Source organism: Colletes gigas, unplaced genomic scaffold (assembly GCF_013123115.1).
Source record: "Colletes gigas isolate AHSC1104 unplaced genomic scaffold, ASM1312311v1 Colletes_gigas_Sc00011, whole genome shotgun sequence".
Classification (NCBI taxonomy): domain Eukaryota; kingdom Metazoa; phylum Arthropoda; class Insecta; order Hymenoptera; family Colletidae; genus Colletes; species Colletes gigas.
The window spans coordinates 8,942,642-8,959,644 of record NW_025106640.1 but is presented as its reverse complement, the minus strand read 5'-3'; the positions used below and the strand labels follow the sequence as shown (position 1 = coordinate 8,959,644).

The window sequence follows — 17,003 nt, the reverse complement described above, 5'->3', positions numbered from 1 at the left end:
TCTTCGAAATTAATCGAGTGGTTAACCGTTTCCACTCTGGACAGTGCATCGGCAACGACGTTGTCTTTACCGGAAATATGTTGAATATCTGTAGAGAATTGCGCAATGTAATCTAGGTATCGGAATTGTCGAGGAGAGCATTTATCTAATTTCTGTTTGAAAGCGAAAGTTATGGGTTTATGGTCTGTAAAAATCGTGAAATGTCTGCCTTCGAGCATATGTTTGAAATGTTTTATTGCTAAATAGATAGAAAGTAGTTCCCGGTCGTAAGCTGAATACTTCTTTTCGGCAGATCCTAATTTCTTAGAAAAGAATGCTAATGGTTGTCGTTCGTTGCCGACGCACTGATGTAAAACAGCTCCTACGGTGTAATCAGAAGCATCGCAGGTAACCGACAATGGAGCGTTGACCGCAGGATGAGAAAGCAGGGTTGCGTTTGCTAAACCATTTTTGGTATTTTCGAAAGCCTGACGCGCTTCCGAAGTCCAGGCTATCGAGGTCTTGCCCTTTAAATTGCCGGCTAGAAGGTCGTTCAAGGGTGCTTGAAAGCGAGCGGCATCTGGGATAAAACGGCGGTAAAAATTAAGCATTCCCAAGTACTGCCTCAAATCCTTCGCGTTTTTCGGAAGGGGAAATGACTTTATGGCTTGTACCTTGCCGGGCAAAGGTTGAGTGCCGCTTTCATTTACCCGATAGCCTAGAAATTTAACTTCTTCCTGTCCGAACGTGCATTTATTCGGATTAACAACAATGCCATAATCTTTTAATCGTTTAAATAATAATTCTAAATGGCGCAGGTGATCGGCTTGGGATTCTGAGGCGACCAAAATGTCGTCTATATACGCGTAACAAAAATCGAAACCGCGTAAAATTTCGTCGATAAAGCGCTGAAATGTTTGCGCGGCATTTCGTAACCCGAACGACATGTACGGGAATTCAAAAAGCCCGAACGGCGTTGTAATGGCCGTTTTCCGACGTCTTCCGACGCAACCGGAATCTGATTATAAGCTCGGACGAGATCTATTGTGGAAAATACCTTTTTGCCACTCAGTTGTTGCGCAAAATCCTCAATGTGACGCACGGGGTATCGGTCGGGAATTGTCCGTGCGTTTAACGCTCTATAGTCACCGCAAGGCCTCCAAGCTTCTTCGCCCTTCTTCGGAACCATATGAAGGGGTGCTGACCACGCGCTCTTCGAAGGACAAGCGATGCCCATCTTCACCATCGCGTCGAACTCCTTCTGGGCAGCCCTGAGCCGGTCCGGTGCAAGCCGCCGCGGCTTGCTGGAAAACGGGTGGTCCAGGGGTTGTCTCGATGTAATGCACCGTTTGGTGCGTAGTCCTCATCGGGGTGCCGCTAGGCCGTGTAAGTTCCGGCATCTGCATCAGGAGCTGGTGGTAAACGGTAGTCCCTGCTACTGTCTTCACCGACGGCGTTTCATCCTCGGCTCGTGTTCCGCGGACCGTTAACGACGTGGTCCGATCGACGAGGCGACGATTGCGGATGTCCACCATAAGATCGAAGTGATCGAGAAAGTCTACCCCGATTATGGGTTTTGTAACATCCGCAACCACGAATCGCCACACGAAATCCCGTCGTAGGCCGAGGTGCAGGTTTAACGACACTGTCCCGTAGGTGTTAATTACACTCCCATTCGCCGCCGCCAGCTGGTACTCCGATCTTTCTCGCAATCCGCCTAGCAGGCGGCGCGGAAAAACGCACAAATCGGCCCCGGTATCCACTAAAAATTCCGTCTTCGAGCTGTTGTCTAAAATGAAGAGGCGGCGTGATGCTGGATTTGTGTCGCTGGCCGCCATCAACGACTCCCCAGGTCGTTTCCCTGATCCGTGGCGTCCCAATTCACCTCTGCGCGGCCGGACCGAACCGCCAATGGTACCAGCATTTCCCTTGATGGTCCATTTGTCCTCCCGCGGGCCGCTCTCGCGATCGCGATAGAGATCGTCTGCGGTAGCGCGAGTTTGGATGATTTCGGTGGGTCCACCTGCGACGGGAAGATTGCCCCTGGTCCACCAAGGATTCACGGATGGCAGAAATTTCCTGCCTCAAGGAAAGAGCCAATTGTGACATCTTAATGTTTAACATGGCCTCGATGCTCGGGCCCGGCGGGGGTATTTGGCAGGATGCAGATACGCTCGTAATCGCGGCCTCCGTGACGTGTACCCGCGGTGTCATCGTATCCGCGACAGCGTCTGCCAACTCTGCCACCTTATCCAGCGGGGTGTCCCGCTGCGTGGCTAAAATCACCTGCATATTAGCAGGTAGTCGGCCCATCCAAAGCGTCCGCAATACACCGTCCGAAAAAGCCGTACCGGCCAATCCGCGCAGGTGACGAAGAAATTGGGACGGTTTTCTGTCCCCGATTTCCTCGTGTTCCAATAACCGCCGCGTTTTCTGTTCCTGCGACGCACTAAGCCGGCGAATGAACTCATTTTTTAGCGTCGTGTACGGATCCGCGGCCGGGGGATTCATGATAATGTCTCTTACTTCCGCGGCGTGTCGCGCACTTAACGCGCCGAGAATGTACCCGAATTTCGTGGTCTCCGACGTTACATTGGATACCTCAAAACTTCTCTCTACCATTGAAAACCACATCTCCGGGTCTCCCGGACAAAACTCGGGTATCCGTACAGCGACGCGATCAACTGCCAACGGCACACCCGCGGATGTCCCTGCGTTAACGTTAGGGTCAGTCATTTTACCAGTCTTGGTCACAAAAGATTAATTTCACCGCACACACACACCGCGCCTACTATTTGTCAGACCGTGTCCTTTCCTTATGTTCTTAACACTATACACTTATTTCTCTACACTAACTAATATTGTCCGTATACAAAAAATGTCCAAATTTTCTTAAAAAAAACTTTACTTGCGCGGCGAGATCACGTCGGGGTCACCAATGTGGGATCGGGAAGGTAATGACTCCGCCCTGTTCCGTTCCGCACAATTTTATTGTTGCTGTCGTACAACGACGTGACTCGTGGTGCGGGTTACGCTCGACTCTCTGGTACGATCATCGCCACCGTACCAAGAGGCCTTCAAAAACAAAAGACGGTCAGAGACGACGACAACGGCTTTTCGGCTCACGCGGCTCTGGTCGTCTCGTGTGCAACCATCGTCTCGTGTGCAACCATCGTCTCGTGTGCAACCATACATTGTAGCGGCTTCGAACGGCTAAGGCGTATGTGGTGCCTTGGCCGCCACACTATCATAATTTGTAGGTCGTCATTGAATCTGTGTAGATAATTACTTGACCCTTGACGCACAGGCGAACGAGGGGAAGCAAAGAGGCCACCCAACTCTTTAGCCGCTATACGAATTCGCGGGCTGCAGGATATGCAGCATAATACATATACCGGATATGAACTGGATAATGCCAGAAGTGAAGTACGTTTGCCGCTAGGGTAGACAAAACACCGCAAAAATATCAATGGTGGTAGGAAATACGGCTCTATCTGCGATGGACGCCGCTATTTAGCATCCCCTGCGAGCAACGACGAACCCGATCCAAATACTCGTCTATCGTAACGGACAATAATTGTTTAATTTAAAAGATACGTTAAAAAAGTCAAGAGATACAGAGTATTTGTTAGTAGATATTTTTGCACGTAGGATCTGTGTTCCGTCGGTGGTCTCTCTGTTCCGTTTAAAATTTCCTTTTATACTCGTTCGCGGCGGGGAAAAGTACGACGTGGGACGCCACAAAGAACCGTAATAAAGTTACGAAACTCTGTTTCGCTTCGAATTTCGTGCACGAGGTTCAAGTTTCGCGGGCGAAGGATATATCGAGCTGATGCATACGCGTTCAGCGAAAGATTCGGTAATTTTTGTCGGGACATTTTTTAAAGACTAAAAATATATAAAGCGAACCGCGAAGAATTAACGAGAATTTGAGGGATCGTCGTTGCATCGAGCGGAACAATTTTCCGGGAGAAATATCTTTGCTATACGGGAAACGCAATTTGCATAGCTCCCGCTCGAAACGAGTAAAATCTACTTTACAATACGCGAAAGTCGAGTGCATTCTACGTATGGCGGTAAAAGCGATTTCACGGTAGCCCGAATTTGGAGCAAGTCCAAGTCGAAAATCGATCGACCTTTAAACCAATCGGGTATATGCTTACCCCGTCTATGTCGAACAATAAAACGAACAAAGTCCCGATATCGGGAATCGTTTCGATACAAATCTGTCCTTGGCAAAGAGGAGAAATATTTCCGTCGCGATCCGCAGCGCGCGCAGAAACTCGAGAGAGAAATTGTTCATCCTTCGGGCACTGAATAACACGATACATCCGTAATGCGGCCAATTGTTTTATTCGGCCAGATATCCACGATTCGAACGTCGAAACAGGAAACGGTCGACCGGGATAGATCAAGCGCGTTGTAAGAGTAAAATTAATATCAATTCACGAAAATACCACGTGTCGAGAGATACGTTCTATTGCACGCGTTAATTACAATTGATCGAGTCGGATAAATCCGATCGAACGGTACGAGGCGAAGAAAAATAGCCAGCGATCGTGGAAAGAGAACGCAAAGAGACTAATGACGAGACAGCAAAGGCTTCGTTGGGCGGTGGATTAATTCTCAACCCCTAAAGCTTCCGTTGACCCATACCCGTTCGCGTTCTTTCCATTCGTTTCGCTGGCACGAGATTGAAATTCAAACTAAACAATTATCAGAGAAAGAATGTTTACAAATTTCCGCGTACCAAAATATTCGAGGGAAATAGCCGCAATTTAAACTGCGAAGAATTTAATCGTAAACGTGATTTAGAATTTATTTAAAACGCGTCGAGCCACGATTCGTAGCGTGAGTTTTAATACCGGGATTGAAACGCACAACGAAACGAGTCTCGAAAGCGCGTATTTACGCGCGCGAAGATGTTGAATCGCTGGTAAGCAGAGTCGCGAAATGTTTAACAAAATGAAATTGAAAGAGTTCCCATTCTTGAAACACGTTTCACATCCTGCGAACCGAGCGCAAAAAGAAAGATATATACACGACGAAAGATAACAAAAAAAAAAACCGTTCGTAGATACGCAAATGAAAGCTCGCCGTCGGATGAATTCACGTTCTCGAATAAAAAGACGAGGCCGTCCTCGAATATTTAAACGAACGGAAACGCGACCGAGTTGAATGAAAACGCATTTTATTTCCCGCGACGCGAACACCACGGAGAGTTAGAATAATTTCGTGATTAATTAGCCCCGAACAAAAGTAGACCCGATCGAGCACCAGACGAAACAACGTATCGATTATTGCCGGTAACTGATAACCAAAAGCAACATTGTGCTGGGATTTTCCGCGTAAATAGAAAATTAACAACGATCGTAGCAGCTGTATCGAATCACTCGGACGATTGCTATTCAACCCATTGTTACGTGTCATTGATAATGAGGGACTGTGTTCGTTCACGAGCAAAGACTAATGGAAAAACTTGTTACGAGTCGACGAGAACGACTGTGACTAATTCCGGCCATTACCCGACGAACTTGGTCACTTGCAAGAAAACAGAGCTACATATATTTAACGCGTCGACCGCCATGGCAATTTTCAATTTCTAGAGATAAATCCGACGCTCGTAAAAATACGACGATTTCGATTTTCGACCGAATGGCCGATCGAAAAAATGGACGCTGGGCAATGTACGAACGTGAAACAGAACGCCTGTTGCGAGCGCGATATTCGAGCGAAATCTGCGTTTCGCGTACCAAACAGAGTATTTCGGCCGATATCAGAACTGTGACAAATCGTTAACGAACCGTCGCGTCGGTCGGTGTATCTGTCGTTCGCGGTGAGGTTTCCCCGATGATAAAAAACAATTCGCGAGATGAACTCTTAATACCACGGGCACGTTATCGCGCAGCCCACGAACGCCAGCATCGACCAGGGCACACGTTCACAGACATCGTCGTACCGTGACACTTCTTGGGGGCGTGACAATTTACGACACTTCGACCTGCTGCCACCCGAGGTAATGCGACAAGTCAATGACAACGTTACGATAAATCAAACTATTCTAATAATCAACGTCGCTTGCCCTGGCTAGAAGCTTATCTACGAACGGGACTCGAACGAGACGCGAATCTCTTCTGGAGATACCCGTACGCTCGATTCCTGTAAATATTTTAGGCTCGATTCATACATCGAATCCATTCGCTCGACTTTGAATCAAAATTTTATTTCCAAGCGTGTTTACGTTTTTCTTCCCTTGTCTACGATACAGATGTACGGTAGCGTATAACACGGAAGGACGTTAACCAGTTCTACGAACAGCGATAATTCAAACGCACTAATTAAATTCAATAGTATCGCGTATGTACTAATGTAAGAATAATTTTCTGACTCGTTAGATCGTGCAACGGAAATGCCTATCGAGGCACGTTTCTTCCGCGACTAAATTGCGACACCACGATCCACGTTTGGTACCGTGCAAATCGAGACCAACGTTTAAATAAAAAAATAGCGTACGCAATAGCGCGAAAGAAGAACCAGCGATGGAGCGTAACGAGTGGAACTCGGTCTCGACAGGTGTTCGACTAGAGGAAAGAGGTAAAAAAAAGAAACCGGTAGGCGCAGAGCCGATGCCAGTTCCCCTTAAATCGGTGTTGCGTAACGCTCACCTTTTCCACTTTCCCTCCGTTCTTTCCGTCAACGGGAGAGTCAGTCGATCGTTCGGTGGTTCCGTGCTCGCCCACGTGCTAGATACTACTTGGCTCCCCTCTTTCTCGCTTTCTTTCCTCTCATTCCATCTTCTCCGGGCGGAACAAAGGCCGCGCGAAAGCAGCAACCTTGGCCTTTGACGTTTCAACCGGGACCTGTTCGAACGCGGACGTGCGTGCACGGGATGCGAACGTGACTGACTTTTCGCGTCTCCTCTTCGACGGAGGGTGAGAGCCGACAGGATCAGCCCTTCGAGACGGACGGACGAGCGTTTCCTGACACCGATCCAGTAACTGACCTTCTCAACGCAACCGGTTTTCGCGCGCACGTCTCGCGAAAGCCTTCCCTGTCGCCCCGCGAACTCGTGACCATTCACTCGACATTCACCGCACCGTTGCAGCACGTTGCATTCACCAACGATATCACCCCTGCGAGTCCTGCCCTACGTTCGATACTCTTTCTTTCTTTGTTCGGTAAACACGGATCGAAAGACGTTCACCGTGGAATGGTCGGGGCACCGAACGGTACCGGAAATTGCTAACAATATCGAGAGTCTGTTGTACGAAACGGAGAGGATCGATGCACCGGATGCGGACAGGGACGCGTATCGCGCGGCGTCTCGGCAAAGACTGGCGAGAGGTGACCGGCCGTGAGTCGACGCGAGCGCGACGTCGCTCGCGAGTCAATGACGGGAGGCGTGATTGGCCGGGCCGCGAGCACCGTCTCTCTACATTGGTCCTCGTCGACGCGACCGGAGTCAATAGGCTTTTTAATTAAACGATCCAGATGCAACGACGATAACACTTACGAACGAAGGTTACGGGTAAATGGAGTTCAATGCGATCATTATTCTAGGAATTTTAGGTCGCTCGTAGATTCCCCGGAGCAAAACGAAACTCCTCTAGTACAGGATCTATGCAACTTTCAGTTAGTCATCGCGTCGTTTATTTTTAAACTTCTTTTTGCTAGATCTACAAGTTCCTTTTTTGTGAAATAATTACACTGTATAATCTGTCTTCGTTTCAACGGCGTAATATAAACACAAATCTGTGTCATACGCTCAGCCACGTTGCGCAAATATTTCTCGTTCGTTCGTTGGGAAAAGACATAGATTAAGCCGAAATTGCTCTAATCTTAATTGATGGAAGAGTGGTCGAACCACCAGTGGAGCGAACTGTCGTTGCTGTTGGCGATAACCCTAGAAATCGAGGCAAACCACCGACGAAAGGTTGTTTGCTTTTTCTGGTGAAATCTTGTCGGCGCGGTTCCGCGAAAAAAGATGGCGACGGTGGGCGTCGAGGCGCGAGCTCGCGGGGGACACCCGGTTTTTGGTCAGAGAAACGAAATTGGAGTCCAACGAGCGCACAATGCCCGGGACACGCGATATCTTCGGTCTGGTGAATTTCATTGCATTTCCTGCGCAATATTCAAATGAGCAAGGGAACGAAATGAAAGTAGAAGCTCGCCCGAAACCTAAATTTTGATAAACATCGCCGTGTCCGGCCGAACGAAACGCACGCGAGTCGATGGGACCGTCGACCTGTTCGCGGACCGAGTCTGCGGAAAATTTTTAATTATTCTCGACGAGTAAAAATTCGAAAAATCTCCATGGGATTCATAGCGGTAGAAGTTTTACGGTCTGGTCGAAGTCGCCGACAAGAGTCGGTCAATGAATGTCGGAGCAGCGGGAACACGTGGTAATAAGACGAAGTTGAATTTAAAAAACAGATCGCGTGCGGAAAAAAGTTGCTCGAGCTGAAGATGACGACCTTCGTCGCACGGGCAACGTGTTGCCGAGCGTTGTCATGCAACAGCATGGCCTGACGGTTTCCTTGGCCGGTAAAAGGTCTCGTTCGCTCCAATTCATCGTTTCAAATTGATCAATTGGCGTTGATAACGATCACCAGATGCAGAGTAAAACTTTGTTTGCACGGATACTCGGTGTTGCTATCGATATCGTTGCCAGAATGGCTCGATACACGTGAATTGTTAAATAATTGACGGTGGAATAACAAACGCGCCGTGGCGCTGCTGGATATCGGTATTTGCTAGGCGATAATTCGAAAAATCGTCGAGGATCTAGACAGGAGAAACTGGCGTGACTGTGAAACGCGTTGAAACGATCGAACAAATTAGACGCGTTGCGCAAGCTTTTCTACAGGCCATACATTATCGGATATTTTGTAACGCGGCAAAGTTGCAGTACGAAAATATACATAGTTGCTATTGGCTAGATCGTTTTGAACTCGTGTAAATAAATCTCCTGACCCGCTGACGCACCGCAGATCGCTAATGATTGTAAGAGATGCGTCGAACAACGTCAACATTACTAAAATTGTAATATTTATAGAACTCTCCTAGATATTTCAGCTCGAATAAAAATCCCAGATATCGAGGGAAAATGTCGATCCGTGAAAACGTGCATTTTCGTCGTTCCGTAATGAATTCCACGTCGAATCGCTCGTTATTCCGTCGCGTAATTAACGAAACGCGTACGTTCCCGGGCGATTCTGTGAAGACACCGAGGTATCCGAGATAAATCTCTCCCAGAGAGGTGAGATCTAACGCTCCGAAGACTCTGTGTAATTTTTCCCAGGCTTGCATTCGCGTATCGAGTCGAATCTCGTCGTTCCTTCTACGCGCAATTATATTCCCGGTTTAATTAACGCGGCTAAACGCTCGTGGTTATCTCCGAGCGATGCTCGGAGTTCGCACGAACCGTCTTGGTCGTTGTTCTCACGGGTGATGTCAACCCGAGCGTCGGTTCGCGTCCGGCTCGTCCGCTCGTTGCGTTATGCATGACCAGGGTGTTAAGTATGAAAAGGAAAGACAGAGGAGAGCCTCTTGCCGCTCGGTTTCCATGAAAGATAATGGAATTCGGCGTTCCCGTCGCTTTAAATCGAGCTGCTGGCACCGGTTACTTCCGCTCCCGTTCAACGTTACGGAATTTTCATTCCCGTAACTTCTCTAATGACCGCTAGACACACAGCGGACGTAATTGGTTAACGTACCGTGTCCCCCCGTTCTACCGATAATTTCGAAACGAACTTAAGCGGTTGCGTAGAATATTCCGTTACCCCGAACACCCCTGGAAGCTACGGGATGTTTAACGAGCAAACTATATTAACCAAACGCGGGATCCCACCAAAACGCATCCACATTCTGAGCTGTGTTCTCCCTTTTCATCGAATAATTACTTGATACGTAATCCCTTCGGGCGAGGATGCTTACAAATTTATATTCCCTGGATACAGGGTAAGTTACTTGGCCCGTCTTAGCTCCCTGCGCTCTGGAACAACGTGCGTGACACGTACAGCGACTCTGTTGTTTCAAAGCTGTTCGTCGCGCAGCGAACTTTGCATGTACCGCTAATTTATCTCTGTTTAGGAGAATGATCTTTTCCACTATATGTATAGAATCGTCATTTTTTTAGGTCGTCGACGAGACAGGTTCGTCCGTTCGTCCAGCGAGCACTCGTTACCGCCCTCGGCGGAATCGTTTCAATCGTCCGGCATAAAACATTTCGTTGATCCGTGTAATATGGACTTTACATTCGGCCGTCGACCTACGGGGTCGGCCGTGGAAAGCTCACGGAAGGCATCGTTCGAGCTCTCCGTGCAAAAACTGATAAGGAAAATATATATTCCCACTTGACTTGGCTTCTATACCCTTTTTCATTCCCTTAAGCTTCCGTGCGCTGACGAGGTACCTTGGAGGCTGGCCAATTTACACCCTGGTCTTCTTTCAGACGCTAGGATAAGAACGGAATTGAAATAATCCCTATTCCCGCTGCGGAACGCAACCTTTCGAAATACGAATGATTTACCGTCGAGGAAAGAAGCGCCTCCGCGCCATCGGGCGAGTTTTGTTTATTCCGCGATGCTTTCTATTAGCTTTCCCCACAAACCCTCTCTCTCTCTCCACTTATTCATTCCGCATACGAATCGCGGAAACATACGACGCGGATCTAATATTTCTACGGCGCATTTTGTTTGAACGATCGGACCGAAATACAAAGCGACATCTTATTCATGAAATCTGTTTACAAAAGAAACCGCGAATACGCTCGCGAAACATGCTCCCGTTTCCTGTTCCACAAAAATACCGGAAGCAGCTCCGAACCAACGAACCCTGACCGTTCTAACCAGAATAACAAAAAAGCTACGGGATAACAATTATTTCTCGAGCGATATTTATTCTGGTCCGGGTTAGGTATCGCTATTTTTCAAAGGAACCTCAGTTTTAATTATTCTCGCTCGAAATTGAGAAATTTGTACTTTCCTTGAAAAAAAAATCCTTTAAAAGGCCAAAAAATTGAAATCGTAGAATAGCACCTTAAGAAACACGGTTAACGTTAAAACTACAATGGAGTCCGATTATTTTCGTAACCGACTGTAAGTGCATGTCGGGGGACATCATGCTGGGAAGCAGTAAGCTCGGGGATTGAACCGGAATGCCGTAGTGTTGCGAGCAGTGCACGTATTACGCGTATCAAGAGTACGCGCGGCGTATTTAGTAGAGAAAACAGCGCCACTTGCCGCGAGCGTACGCCGCCATTGTGTACCTAAAATCAACGATTATGGGTGTAGCAGGGATATCGGCGTTTACCACAAACGCGGAGGTACCGGGAATAAGCTCCGGAATCAACGATCGGCTGACATTACAGCTACTGGCGCGTACCTGTGTTCATAATTTACGTTGCACCGAGAGCCAGCTGGCTGCAACAAACCCAACAGAGCCATTAACGCAAAGAAGCGAAATCCTTCGCGCGTTTATTTCACTCCCCTCTCGTAATTACTCTCTGGATTTTGTTCCTCGCGCGAAACATGGAACGGTTTTATTATTTCCTTTCTATTCGTTCAACGACGCTTTTTACACCAGACGTAAGTCCGTTCGTTTGTTTTTTACTTCACGGTTTAAAGACGCATCGACCATTCTGGTTATTAGCGACTACGTTGTAGCACGAGCGCAATTTCTAGTAAATCTGGTGTTGAAACAGCGTAACGACACGATCCGATGGAGAAGGCGATCTCGAGATTAGGAGTCATCAAGGATTCGAGAACCTCGAGTCGTCTAATCCCCAAGAATAGCCAGAGTATATCCTTTTTCCAGCGCTTGGCTTTGGTCCTCGTTGTCTCGCAACGTAAAATCCTTTGGTGGCTGTTCGACGCTGGAATTTCCCAGGACTCCTCAGACTCGTGGCATTATTGTTATCTACATCTCTACGCGTCTAAAAATAAAGTGCCAGGTAGCATCAAGATCAACCGGAGTATCTTTAGACGAGGCGATTCTAACAACTTAACGACCTCATTCAACGAATAAAATAAAATGATACACGTAAAAGAAAATGCATGCTCGACGATCCAAAGTAATACCAGAACTACGAATGGGTCCGCTGAAAATTCTACGACGTTAAAGCGCTGTAATTTAAAATTTTCACGAGGAACGATCCCTCCTAAAAGCAGAGTAATTTGAGGACGAGTAATTAGCGGGTTAGGACGTAGGATTCGGGTAGCAATAACTGGCTAATTAGGCGAGAAGCTTCAATTAATGGTAAACTCGTAACGAATTATCGGTAGGCGATCGGGCTTGATTCGACGAAGAGTAATTACAGCGAGGGAACAATGGGATTCGAATTATTATGGAGCCCAGGTCAAAGATAATAACGTTAATGCACGTACAAAAGATTGTTAATCGATCCGAGATTGTACGTGTTTCGAGTGTTTACGCGATCACCATCGCGTTAAAATTGAAATTGAAACCTTGTTGGGCCACGTTTTACATCGTGCCGGGATAATTGAATTGCCTGTCGAATCGATATAGCGTTGGAAAGATCGGGAAATTCTACGCGCCACGAAGAAATCACGGTTGGAAAATATTTTCAGGAGTCGCGGGGGCGATTCGCGACACATATTTCGCATCCATCAACGTTGGCTATTTAAGCCAATATACGAGAAGACAAGCTGTTTCTGGAACTAAGCACGTACGCTGCTGGTCGGAAATATTAGAACACTTGGTCGAAACGTTGGCAATATTTGAAATTTTCCAACTCCCTGAAAGGAAGTCGGACATCATCAAATGTTTCTTTTTGATAGTTGGATCAAGAACTACTTAATCGAATGTAGTATCTACGGCCGTAAACGTCTTCGGAATTGATAAATTCTATTTTACAGATTTTTCCAAACGTTTAAGCTTGGGAATTAAATTGGTAAATTGGTCCATCGGTTTGGAAATCACGCGACGAGGCAAACGACGATTTATCGTCCCGAAGAAACCGCGCAGATGTTGTACAGTAAACAGGAATTTTCCTTTCCGAACACGTCCCGTGCAGAAGCTGACGTAACCAACGGAAGCATCAAAGACCCCGGAACTTTCTTCGATAGTAAATCACGGCAGTTGGCTGTACGTAATACAGTACCGCCTCGCATGTTGCCACAACTTCTGCCTCCCGAGCTGTCACAAACTTATCCCAGTTGCTTCCTGAAACTGCACGCGCGGACCGAGCATCGTTGTTATCTACCAGCTGGGAACCAAAGTATCGGTACACCCGGTAAAACGGTTTATTTTGTACAAATATTGTGCGAGATAAAATTGGCCATCCACCGTCTGATAACGCGTCGACCGATATACGAGCCTCGAAACAAACGATTCGAGCGAAAAAATAGCGATATTTTTCACAGCTTAGATAGCTGTTAATATCTAGCGACGTTAACGCCGGTACACAGCATCGGGGACAATGGAAGCGATACACTGTATGCACGAGGAAAATGTTAATCAAGGCGATTAAACGGCTTCCCCAACGATATTAACGTTCCCATAGAGCCGAAGATTGGATACGCAGGGCTCCGTATTACGGCGTTTTCGTCCTTTGGCACGGCCGTGCTCCTGTTTCCGCGACTGATTCGCTCCGCGGGCTCCAGGAAAACGAAGATAACTTTCCACCTTGCTCGCGAAACGGACCGCGAAATAGCACAAATCCCAGCACCGTCAGCAGTGCGGGGTTTAACAAGGAAATCGTTAGACGGAGCGTGATTAACCCCGCCGTTGCGATAATAAACGAGCCACGAGCTTCATAACTCATCGGTGCCCCGGTCTCTTTCTTGTTTGCGACCAGGCTACCGCGTTCTTCCCCGCACCGTGCAATCTTTCCTTTCTGTCGAACCTACAGGACGTTTAACCGTGGTCGGGCAATCCTTTACGAGCGTGACAAAATAATAACAAAATAAAATACGACCAAATTACGGTTCGAACTTTGCGCCGGTGTCTACTACCTACTTGCTGCAGCGCGATTAAATCACGGTACGTTTAATATTCGTATGAAAATTTGCGAACGAAGTTTAAGCCAAAACGGAGCAGAATTTAGTGCTACATTGAAAATTACTCGATAATTAACGGGTCGAAACACGATTTTCTATCAAATTTATAGCGTTGGGAAATAGGAGGAACAAAGCGATAAACATACAGGTATTAATATATTATAAAATATATTCATAGATTTATCGCTACGTTCTATTTGGTTGGCAGGTAATTTTAATACCAAATGCAATATTTCCCCGCAATGGCGACGGTGGAATATTATTCGCATTATACGAGGAAAATTCTTGTACGACACGAATCCCTATAACGCGTAACGTATTTAACCGCGTTGTACGGGAGCCCGGTATACTTTACAGCGCGAGATAATGTGGAGCGTCGCGAAAACAGAAACTGTCTAACAAAGTTATGGGGAGCACGGTATCGCGAAGAGGGAGGAAGGTGAGAGGAACACGACGGAATTTCTTATCGTAATTATCGCGCGTGTTTTTCTCCGAAAGTAGCCCCGCCCGTTAGACATCGATCCGTTTTCATTAACGTTTCATAGCACCGAATTATGGCTCGTCGTTGTATCACCGGAGCCAGCGGGAGCAGCCATGAATTTTTAAATGCGATAATCGATCGACCGCACGATACAATGTAGCTACGTATCGCGATACGCTATGATTAAAGGTCGCGGCTCGAAGAAACTAACGCAAAGGCGGACGGCGATAAATCGATAAATCAACGAACAAATCGAGTTTGCGGCGAACAAGGTTTACTCCGGCGAATCGAATCCGTTGTATCGATATAAACGAACGAAAAATTCGCGCCCGGAAGGGATACATGTATATGACGGGGCTGATGTCTCTCGACAGGGGAAAACTTTTCCCGACGTGCACCAGCCGGCGCAATAAACGTCTAATTACTTTTCTGGCGAATACTGTATGTCCATCTACACCGTAGACGAACGGGTTCGCAAACGAACTTCGGATCTCTAGAAATTTCACTGGCTGAATGAACAACGAGCCCCAACTTCCATCTCGAGCATCAGTAATTTAATATCACGTTTTCCGCTCATTAGAAATTTCCGCGGAAGTCCGTTGGAAAATTTAACGGGCTCGTCCGGGAACAGCGGTTTTATTCCTACAATTTGCTCGACCAAATTGTCCGTCGCGTCGACATTGTTCGGCGATAGATTAGAAATAACGCTAATAACAATCGTCACGGTGTCTAAAAAACATTCATCTATAACCCCGTGAAAAAATACCGGTTGATGGGAATAAACAAAGACCAATCATCCTTGGAACATTGTACGTGTTCTTGTACTCGCCACGAAACTATTTCGGATCAAAGGTTTCGGCGTTTGTTTGCAGTAGATGGGAGCAAATACCGCTGGAGTCTGATTTCGAGGGAAATCGCGAGGAGCAGACGCGCGCGAATAACGCTATCGAAATACAGTGGCAAAGCATGTAAAAGCCGCTTTTCGTCGTGTGTAGAGTGCGCAAATAGTTCGGGAACGAAGGGACCCAGGACGGGGCGAGTTAATTTCACCGACGCGTCGTCGAGTAGTTTGCGGCAAAGACGAGAAAAAGGCCCTTTGTCGCGAAAGCCCCGATTTCTTCGTCCCTTATCACCGAGTAGAAAAATGCCTTGCAATCCGATACAGTGCCGCGAATCCGTACAGTTCGACTCGTAAAATGCAACGGGCATAAACAATCTCGAGCGATTGCATCGAAACTCCGCCCCACGCGATTGTTCCCATCGTTTCTGCGCACGTGCATTTTATTTATTATTCATTTATTCGCGGGGAAAAACCCTTTGGTACAAAGAGAAGAGACACGAAATAAAAACTGTACGAGAGACGGTATTATAATTTGGAAATTAAGATCGAATGAGTTAATGAAATGAAAGGCTTTTGGAAGGTCAATGTAGCGACGATACTCCACAAGGTTAGTCACTGTCGGTCGACCAACAAAGAAACCACGTTGCTCGTCGCTGATGATGTTTCACCATAGAAATCTCTGTGCATCGGGTTGAATTGCGCGTTCGTACCGCGGGTATGCGTTTCTATTTGCATAGACAATTAATAAAGACCGTCGTTCGCATGGTCGTTTTTGCTTGCCTCGCGGCAACTTGCATTTATCTTTGGAAACGGAACAATGGGTTATCCGCGAGGCCTGGGAACTACTCTAGCCGCGAATTACGCTGTCGATAAGGCAATGACGTCGTGGTTCGAGAGCCTATAACGCGCTTTGAATTTGCCCCATCCCCTCGGCTTCCGATTCGACACAATGTACATCAGGTTCGTGCGAGCTTAACGCAAGGTATTATATTGTCATCCCCCCGACGCGAATGGAAACTTGATGGAGATACACGCCGCCGAATGCCTGAAATCTACGGAAATTTTTGTCCCCGGCTGATTCGAGATACTCCAACTTGTCTCGATTTCGATGTCTCGATCTTGTTCGAGAAAATTACTGTATCACGGCGTCGTATCATTGATAACGAGATTTACGCGGTACCGAGTTTTGGAAAATCAAGGTACGACGTGGTGTAACTGGATGATCGACGATACGCCCTATCGAGAAACTTCTTCCCCTTTTATCGCGAAAACGTGGAAGCCTGTTCGCGGTTAAAAGCATTTCAAGTTCCCGCCGAATGCGTCCGATACCATTACGTTCGGGAAATCCGTATTAAATTTCTTACCCTGTGCGCGATACATGTTTCTCTCGCCTAACAAAGGCGCAGGGAATGCAGAAAGTAGCCGGAATTCTTAAACAGAGCACGCGAAACCCGAGTTGAACATTTTCAAGTTCCACTGCTCCGAATACCGCAATTTTTCGGCAGAAAATCCGTCTTCCAAACGGTTTCGACCGCACTCCACCGCTCATACTCGCGAAAGTAAGTCTTTTTATCTTTCGTAGAGGTTTCTATCGCCGCAAGGAAAGCGTATTTCACGAGCGTTAAAAATGTTTAAAGTGAAAACGTTAAGGGATCCCCGAGCACAGGAGGGAGAACACAAA

At 47.1% G+C, this 17,003-nt stretch overlaps 1 protein-coding gene across 3 annotated transcripts in view; it reads right to left on the bottom strand.

Annotated features, from left to right (window-relative positions):
- The window catches only part of LOC122398244 (beta-1,4-N-acetylgalactosaminyltransferase bre-4-like), a 58,522-nt gene that overhangs the window by 38,687 nt on the left and 2,832 nt on the right, over positions 1–17,003 (bottom strand). For 2 of the 3 annotated variants that reach the window (XM_043397950.1, XM_043397949.1), the window contains exon 1: positions 6,645–7,373. The exons of the other annotated variant lie outside the window; for it this stretch is intronic. The gene's annotated coding sequence lies outside the window, so the exon portion shown is untranslated. Of the gene's footprint in view, positions 1–6,644; positions 7,374–17,003 lie in introns of those variants that run through there. 3 annotated transcript variants of the gene reach the window in all.